This window comes from Oryx dammah, unplaced genomic scaffold (genome assembly GCF_014754425.2).
Source record: "Oryx dammah isolate SB20612 unplaced genomic scaffold, SCBI_Odam_1.1 HiC_scaffold_18, whole genome shotgun sequence".
Lineage (NCBI taxonomy): Eukaryota > Metazoa > Chordata > Mammalia > Artiodactyla > Bovidae > Oryx > Oryx dammah.
This window is the reverse complement of record NW_024070202.1, coordinates 61909214-61915681: the sequence shown is the minus strand read 5'-3', so window position 1 is coordinate 61915681 and position 6468 is coordinate 61909214.

Below are 6468 nucleotides of genomic sequence, written 5' to 3'. Positions count from 1 at the left end.
GCACTGAACTGCTTCTCATTTGACCACTTCAATTAGTGACATATTTTGAACGTCTACTGGTACTGTTTACAATTACCATTTAACATCTACTGTTTACCATTTACTGTCCAAAACTCTACTGTCCAACATGGTAGCCACTAACCAAATGTGGCTGTTTACACCTTAATTTTTTAAATTAAAATTCAACAAAATTTAAGCTTTCAATTCCTCAGCGTATTAGCTTCCTATTGTCACTAGAACAAATTACCACAAACTTAGTGGCTTAACACTGCACACATTTTTTATCATAGAATTCTGGGGACAGAAGCTCAGCATGGGTCTCACTGGGCTAACTTCAAGGTATTAGCGGAGCTGCATCCCTTCTGGAGACTCTAAAGGAGATCCCGTTTCCTTGCCTTGTCCAGCCTGTAGAAGCTGCCCATGCTCCTTGGCTAGCAGTTCCTTCTTCCATCTCCAAAATTAGCAGTTTAACACCTTCAGCTCTATCTGGCTCTGACTCTTCTGCCTCCTTCTTATAAGGACCCTAGTGACTACCTTGGGCCCACCCAGATAATTCAGGATAATCTCCCTATCTCAAGATCATATCTTAATCATACCTAAAAATCCCTTCTGCCATGCAATGAAACATGGTCACGGGTTCTGGAAATTAGGACATGGACATCCTTTAGGGGCCATTTTGGGGACAGATTCTACCTGCCACACCCTGAAGTTTCCGGTAGATTGAAGAGCACAGATTATAGAACATCTTTACCATCACAGAAACTTCTTTGACCAATGTAGAGTTAAGAAGTTTTGACAATTACTTACCTTCTTGGTGCCTACTTTCCTCCTCTGTAGAATGTATGTGTAGAGTTGTTGAGTCAGAGAATTAAAGATTGCACTGAGCTTTATGTGGTACTTGCAATGTGCCAGGCACTGCTCCGAGCACTTTACATATTTTACCTTCTTTAATCTCCACAACAACCCTATGAAGCAGATGAATGATTACTTATAGATAGGAAACTGAGACACAAAAGGTTAAGTGCCTTGCACAAGATTATGCAGCAAAACATGAGGTAGCACATTGCACCATGCCATGTGCTCCCCGTTACACAGACTATCACATTTAATCCACCCAGCAACCCTACAAGGTAAATCCTATTACAATCAGGGACACTGAGACTCGGTTGAATAACTGAATAGGCTACATAACTTGCTCAAGGTCAAACACACAGAGTGTACATTGGTAGTAAGATACAAACTCATGTTCTTTCCACCTCTGGATAGGCAGAGATACTGGAGTTAAGGGCAATGAAAGTTCATCTCACAGAAGAAAATAAAAATTGTGCCATTACAAGATATAAAAGCCATCTCAGTTCCCTATGTGTGCTGCCTGCCCTACAGAGACTCTGACAGGGTGGTGGTAGCAAGCACCAAGCCAGGCATTCTTCTGCCCACCCAAGAGGGTGCTACTAAAGGTGAGCTATAGCTCACATTGCTGAGCTCCGAGTAGGAAGCTCAGCTCAGCCTTGTTGCCAGGATGATAAAAGACAATGGGAAGAAACCAAAGTTGGGGTGTGAAAATGATTTCAGAGGCTTTAATAAAAACATGGGCTTTGAAATTAGGAAAGGGAAGCTCTCCATAATAGCTAAATCAAGACCCACAAATTGAATACAGGGCCAGAGTGATCGATGGAGCCCTAATTAAAGAGCAGCTTGGCTGTCTGCTGCAGGCTTCGTGTGAGGCCAGCCCTCCCTCTGGCTCTCTCAGTTCTCCCCCTGACTCCCTCCCCCAGCATTCATGTTCATGCTCTCACTGTGATGGATGGCTCAAGCAAGCCTGGAAAGAGAGCTCTGCATTGAAGCAGAGCTTGGGCAGTCCACAGAGCAAAACCTCCATTTGCCTTACAAAGGAAGAGCAATAATGTATTTTCTCATGCAGAAAGCATTTACATGGCACCTGTTCTGTGACAAGCATCTGCTGAGCCCTTCCTGGCCCTCCCTTTCCTAACTTACCCCAGCCTTCTCTCTCTGTGCTTATCCTACCCATCCAGATCTCCTGCCATGAGTTCTTCCAGGCACATGCTTCCCCTTCTACCTGCAGTGTTCTTCCTTACCCTGTTTGTCTGGAAAACTCCTACCCAGACTTCAAAACCTCAGCTGCATCTTTCTGGTTTCATATTGATGTTGTATTATACAGTGTCTACCTGTCCCCACCAGACCAGGAGCTCCTTGACTCTGAGGATTGAGTCTTGTTGATCTCCGGATTCTTAGAGTTGAATACAGGGCCTGGCAATGTGGGTACTCATTCCATATGAATTGGCAAAAGAATAGGGGATCCAGTGATAAGCTATGGTTCAAGTCTGGTAAAAGAGGTGCGAGGCACACACAAGTGAGCACAAAATTTGCTAAAAATACAAATGAGCTACTTCTAGAACTGTGGGATGCCAGAGGATGGGCAAAGTATGTAAGCCTGGAGGACAAGCAAAGGAGGCACATGGATGAAGCCATAGAGATGGAGTCGACTTTCCACAAGCATTTTCATTTTCTGGAATTTGGTGGGATGTTAGAATCTCCATTTGCCCTCTTGTGGTCACCAGAGAGGGGCAGAAAGGGAATAGGTTTGACAGGCAGGAGGTGCATATTCTTTCAGGAAGTCTGATCATGTTGGTGTCCAGAGAAGAGGAAAGCTGCAGAGAAGGAAGGGAAATCTTCCTTGCAGGGATCCTCTCTCTTTCTGCCCAAATATTGCTTTTTTGCCTGCCCTCCTTTCTGTTCAGGTGAGGCGAAGTAATGTAGTGGTTAAAACCCGAACCTCGGGAAACTCAGTTCAAAGCCAGATTCTGTCACATATGGCCCTTGTCTGTATCCTATTTGGGATTCACATTCCTCATCTGGAAGCAGGATATAAATGCCTGCCTCAAAGAGATAGGAGGAATGAAATGGAGCAGACATGCCGTATCAGTCAGTGTTCAGAGCAGGAAGCAGAAATTACTCTGGCCAGAAAGACTGAAGACAGGGAATTATGTGCTGACAAAAGCTTCAGGTCTGGAGGACTTACTCCCAGAGCACACGGAAGTGGGCCCCCAATGACGCAGGCAAGAACGTGGGGCATCAGGAGCCCCACCACCAGAGTGATCAAATTCAAACACACCACCTACAGCAAGACTGCAGGCCAACCCATGGCCCTTCTCTACGTGAATTCATCCACACCAGGGTGGGCAGCCCAGGTTGAGGTTGAGCGTCTCACAGTGGCAGGCCTGAGGCAGAGGGCCATTGACGACACACAGGACTCTGGTGAGCACTGCGGATGCAGGCCCTTCAGGGAGGGACCAAGTGAGACAAAGGGCCACAAGCCACCCTGGTCTGTGGCAAAGCTCAGCTCCAAATGGGGTAGCAGGGCATTCCTCTCACATCAACACAGAACCCAAGGAGGACCCAGGGCATGCAGTCAGATATGGCACCTTGAGATCAGCTTTTTAAACCCAAGGAAACAACCCTGTATACAAAGGCCAGCATCCTACAGCAGTGGCAGAGGCATGGCCCCACTCTCAGTGGCCTTGTGGGCCACAGGCATCACCAGGGCACAGGACACAGAGGACCCGAGAAGAGGATAAACTCCCCTTGGGAAGCCCCAGGGTCAAGGCTAGATTAAGATCTTTGGAGGTCTCTGCTGTGAATGGTGGTATTATGAGGACCCCCCTCCCCAACCCTGTGTAAATCAAGCTCCAGGCAATACGAAACAAATGTATCAGCATATCCAACCATGTTTGTTTTTACGTTGATGACCCATTGGATGCTTTTACTACAGTATCAAATTCTCTCCATACCCTCCCTACCCCATTAAAATACAATTACAGCAACAGTTTGTCACCCGGAGAACACACTTGTTTGCCTGGTTGGGCACTGTCCTAAGACTCAGAGAACAAACTGGGCAAGACTTTTAACGGGTCTAGAGGACCTGTATACAGCAGAGCAAAGAGACTAGGAAGATTTGGATTCAATACAATTAGTGAAAATCCATAAACACTTGTAGAGGAGAAAGGCCTGGGGAGTCCTTGGATAATACGGCATTTTCAATATTATTTCTGATGGTCCAGAGTTTTTCAGAGGCAATATTTTCCTACCATGTGAATCAAAGGAGGAGAAATTCAAGACTCCAAACTGAAACTGTCTCCTCTCATGTGGCACTTCCCCAGCTGCCCCTGCAAATCTCTTCAGAAGGAAAGCCAAAACATCAGGCTTTGACAGAGGTGTATAGCACAAAGACTACAGAGGACACAGTGATGCCAGCCTGCCTTGCTCCCACACTTACAGCATCATTTCGTACATTCCACTAAGGTCTGAATTCAGGGGAAAGTCTTCAGCAAGGAGCCACACACAGATAAAGACCCTCTTCCTTTTATTGATATAAAGCAGGGCAACTCCCAGAAAGGACACACAACTCACCAGCAGAAAATCTATCCTTCCTTTCTTTGGCTTTTTCCCTGCTTTTCCTTCCTCCCAGCCTTCTCTGCCTTCTCCTTTTCTTTTCCTCCTTCCTTCCATTTTTTCTTCCATAATCCATAAATTTATTCAACAAATATTTATTATGTACCTGGAGAAGGAAATGGCAACCCACTCCAGGATTCTTGCCTGGAGTATCCCATGGACAGAGGAGCCTGGCGGGCTACAACCCATGAGGTTGCAAGAGTCAGGCATGACTTAGCGACTAAACCACTACTACCACTGTGTCCTACTTCTCTAAGGAGAAGACATGGCAGGGGCAGCAAGTGCAAAGACTCTGAGGCAGGGGTGTTCCTTCTATGTTTGAGGAGCCAAAGGGTGGCTGCTATGGCTGGGGCTAAGTGACCAAGGGAATGAGAATGAAGAATTGGGCTGGAGGAGCTGGATCCCACAGGATCCTGCCCCTCTATGGCAAAGGTTGGGATTTTATTCCAAGGGTTATGAAAGCCCTGGGGTTTATAAGTGGGAGAATTAAATGATCTGCCTTTCACTAAAAAAAAAAAAAAAAAAAAAAAAAAATCTATCTGTACACATGCTAACATACTTAGGGGAAAAGTACTGATGTCTTAGTCAGTTCAGTTCAGTCGTTCAGTCGTGTCTGACTCTTTCCAACCCCGTGGACTGCAGCACGCCCGCCAGGCCTCCCTGACCATCGCCAACTCCCAGAGTTTACTCAAACTCCTGTCCACTGAGTTGGTGATGCCATCCAGCCATCTCCTCCTCTGTCGTTCCCTTCTGCTCCTGCCCTCAGTCTTTCCCAGCATCAGGGTCTTTTCCAAGGAGTCACTTCTTCACCTCAGGTAGCCAAACTATTGGAGTTTCAGCGTCAGCATCAGTCTTTTGAATGAATATTCAGAACTGATTTCCCTTAAGATGGACTGGTTGGATCTCCTTTCAGTCGAAAGGACTCTCGGGTTCCTTTCAACACCACACCACAGTTCAAAAGCATCACTTCTTCAGCACACAGCTTTCTTTACAGTCCAACTCTCACATCCATACATGACTACTGGAAAAACCATAGCTTTGACTCGACGGACTTTGTTGGCAAAGCAATGTCTCTGCTTTTCAATATGCTATCTAGGTTGGTCATAACTTTTCTTCCAAAGAGAAAGCACCTTTTAATTTCATGGCTGCAGTCACCATCTGCAGTGATTTTGCTGCTAAGTCACTTCAGTCGTGTCCGACTCTGTGTGACCCCATAGACGGCAGCCCACCAGGCTCCCCAGTCCCTGGGATTCTCCAGGCAAGAACACTGGAGTGGGTTGCCATTTTTTGGAGCCCCCCAGAATAAAGTATCTCACTGTTTCCGCCGTTTCCCTATCTATTTGATGGGACTGGTTGCCATGATTTTAGTTTTCTGAATGTTGAATTTCAAACCAACTTTTTCACTCTCCTCTTTCACTTTCATCAAGAGGCTCTTTAGTTCTTCTTTGCTTTCTGCCATAAGGGTGGTGTCATCTGTATATCTGAGGTTATTGATATTTCTCTCAGCAATCTTGATTCCAGCTTGTGCTTCTTCCAGTCCAGCGTTTTTCATGTTGTACTCTGCATATAAGTTAAATAAGCAGGGTGACAATATACAGCCTTGACGTACTCCTTTTCCTATTTGGAACCAGTCTGTTGTTCCATGTCCAGTTCTAACTGTTGCTCCCTGACCTGCATACAGATTTTTCAAGAGGCAGGTCAGGTCGTCTGATGTTCCCATCTCTTTGAAGAATTTTCTAGGGCTTGTTGTGGTCGACACAGTCAAAGGCTTTGGCATAGTCAATAAAGCAGAAGTAGATGTTTTTCTGGAACTCTCTTGCTTTTTCAATGATCCAGCGGATGTTGGCAATTTGATCTCTGGTTCCTCTGCCTTTTCTAAATCCAGCTTGAACACCTGGAAGTTCATGGTTCACATATTGCTGAAGCCTGGCTTGGAGAATTTTGAGCATTACTTTACTAGCGTGTGAGATGAGCGCAGCTGTGCGGTAGTTTGAGCAT